The following is a 3567-nucleotide window of genomic DNA, read 5'->3' on the forward strand; positions in this document are numbered from 1 at the left end:
ACGACAGCCAGCAAATTTCTTCGTATTATTTACGATAGAAATGTACCAGTCCACCACATGTCGACTATCTGCTCATTTTTTGCATGGTGGCGTATATACAACATAGTTTATTGATGCAGCTATAAAAATAGCGTCTTACCTACTCCTGGCATTTTTTAGCCTGCGATATGCGCAGGGGATGTCAAGAATACTCATTACAGGCTTGATTCAAACGATTTTTGCAACCATGATGGGACTGGACAAAATAACTTATTTAGTCACCCGGCGGCAATGAATGCCCAGCAACGAGACTACAACTACCTTTACAGAACGCGGAGCCTGTACATTAGAATAGGTGTTCGATTTTTTTCACCCACAATTTTGTCAGGTCGCCTAAGGCGTGACATGTCAATTGCGTCTTTAGAACCTTATAAGAGTGCTTCGACGAGACAATGGTTCAGAAGGTGTGGGAGAACATTGCTAGAGCATGGGGTTCTCCTGTAATGTTAACGAATTGTGTAGAAATCGTATCAGCCAACTTGATGCGACTCCTAAGGCAGCATTATCCCTCCACAATTTAATTCAAATTGTTTGCTCACTGAGGATTTAAATTCAATGCCTACGGACTCAAATTCACCACTGCCATAAAAGCCGAGAAATCGTCAGTGTAACTCAATAGTCAGTTTTATAATGAGGTGCTAAAAGATTTGCGTTAAAGATTGCCGCTACAGCACTTACGTTATATCTTATCGTCAATCCACGTTAAGTAAGAAAAAAAGCGTGTCATACCCAACAAACGCTATCGCTACGAAACCTAGTCTCAATTTCAAAATATTATTTCTCTATGTGTTCTCTAAGTGTCAGCCAATTTCGCAAAGGGATTAACTGCGAAGAATCGAGGTGACCTTAAGAGCCAATGAAGATTGCCAATGTCTGCGCAAAAATCTTTCTCTCCAACTAACAAGCACATGGAAAATAATTCTAAAAAACACCCCTTATCAACAGTACGCTTATATGTGAGAACAGTTTTCCAGTACATTAATATGGTCTTTAATACATCTTAAAAGCCCATCATGCAAGAAGGAGTAGTAAAGATTTTCAATGTCCATATTAAAATCTTTAGATCCGCCTAGATTCTAGTCTGTCAAAAACGGAACCAACGAGCCGGTGAATTTAGCATTCGAAAGAGATTTGAAAAACTTAGCGATGCTAAGCAATTCGGGAGATAACTACCGTAATTCGTCAGGTGCCATTCTTGGAAATAATCGGTCTGAAATTTAATGAATATTATTCGTTCCCAATGAGGAAAAAACGATTCTAAAGTAAGTGATTTAGCCTGCCTGGCATCACTTGCTATCCTGTCAAGATTATGTGACGGCAACGTCAACGACGAACTGCCTAACTACCGATGGCTTGAGTATCACAGACTAAAAATTTTGCATGGTTGTTTCTTGCATGCTGTCTGGCAAAATTACAGAATAATTCTCTTTACCTGATGCAAATGGTCTAAGTTTCCTCTTTAAGCAATAATACTCAAAAGGCTGCATAGCAAAAGAAGCCTTAGATTGAGCTTTAGATATTTAGATACTAAATATGAAGTCTGAAATACAACGTGAACGTAATTCTTCCAGCATACATAAGTAGCTATAGCACTGAAAGCTTAAAATTCGCCAGGGTTTAGGTTAGACTGCGTCATACCCTCGCGAGAACTTGAACAAGCAGAAACAAAAGTGCATGACGACTAAAGTCAGTAATAGCGAAGCAAATCGTGTTTACAGTCACCAAAAGCCTTACCTAGCGTGCCTGAGTGGCAATTTTTTCTCAATGTCTTCACCCTATTATTGAATTCAGTTTCAAAAGGGGTGACTGTAAGTGCATGCCCACAAAGCACAAAACAATTAAACAACTTTTGACAACTTTGTTTCATCATAAGGCGCTGTGCACGGTAGTTGAAGATTTTGGGCGGCTGTTATTCTCATTGAAAGACCATGTTTCGATGCCGACGAAGGTACAAAAAAAGCGGCAAGTTCCAGTGTCCCGGTATGTATTACCTGAAAACAACACATCAATCAAGGCTAAGGAACAACTAATATTCGCATGCCTTTTCTGTCACGTTGGCTTATACACGCACATACTTTTGCACCACCAGCGGGCCAGTGTGCATCGAGAAGAGACCGAATGAGCATTTATACTGTTGGAGACGACAGAGGAACGTGATCATGCAAGGAAACACGTGAATGTAGTACAGCAGAATGAGGAAGTAAGCTTCTAATGCTAAAGCACAGTGCGTCAGATATATCCGCAACAAAATGAAGCTGGACTACTCATATTCCATTATATTTCGTTACTTAAAGCTTGACTGGTATTATTGTAACTTCTACGAATGGGGGTCTATGGCTTCAAAAAATACAGCTTGAACGTTTATTGTTATTGCCGAAATCTGGGTCGAAAATTCATTTAGCCAGAATTTCACCTTTTGTAGACAAGCTGTACGTAGGCGCAACGAAAGCACAATAATTTATTAATTTATTTGAAACTTACCAGCAGCTGAGAGTCTAAGCTAGAAGGAAAAAATACTGTGCTTCTTACAAACTTGTTTTGCTCACTCAAAAAGATTTTTGTTGAACAACAACAACTCTATTCATGTCACTTTTTTCTACTTGGCTATAAGTTTGGTGCTAATATTAAATGGCATCTTTACTTTACCTACTTTCTGCTCAACTTTTGGCCTCCTTGACAAATCCATCCAATTACAACCTCTCTGTGCGTATCCTCAACCTGTGGTTCCTCGCGCCATGTACCTTGAACGATATCCCAGTGCGAACTGCCCCAACTGTGGGCTGTCAGCAACATTGAGCCATGTGTTATGAGAATGTGGAGCCATCGGTTCCACCTTCAGGGAGGACAGGTGGACAACGCTCTTGCGCAATCCCAAACTCAACTACCAAACATGGCTGTCCGAAATGCCCACGACCGGGCTGCCAAGCTCGACTTGGTGGTCCCTGCGTGGAAATATAGCCGGGTGGCGTAGGGTCTCCCCCGAGTGATCTCTGGACCAAAATGAAGAAAATGTAGATTGTTTGAAGCGCATGTTTAATGTGCAGCACTATACAGGCTTTTTGAGGACAAGGGCAGATGAAGGTACCTGATCTTGCAATTCAAGAACAGTTTAATTGTCATCGTGCCTCCAAAAATCCTCGGACCATTGGCAGGCCATTATGAGAACTATGGCATGTTATGCCATTTTTGCAGTCGTTGCGAACCTTGTTTTTGTTCGGACATAGTCAACCAAAGGGGGGGGGGGGGGCATAAACAGGTCTCGGCAGTGGAACTTGAAACCCTGTATTGGGAACCCCACTCATGCCTATGAGTAAATTTTTTATGCGTTGCCACATAATACGCGTTGAGCATTGTTCAACGTTTTATTACTCGTACTTTATATTTGTAGATCAGGAATTCATTACTATAAACACGACTATAGTTCAAGGACGCACTCAGCATCATTATCGGCTGCACTGAATAGAACTTTGTGATCCAGCCAGCGTGACCTTGCCTCCCTAAAAGCTTTTTTTTCTGACATTGTTCGCA

This window comes from Rhipicephalus microplus, chromosome X (genome assembly GCF_043290135.1).
Source record: "Rhipicephalus microplus isolate Deutch F79 chromosome X, USDA_Rmic, whole genome shotgun sequence".
NCBI classification, from domain to species: domain Eukaryota; kingdom Metazoa; phylum Arthropoda; class Arachnida; order Ixodida; family Ixodidae; genus Rhipicephalus; species Rhipicephalus microplus.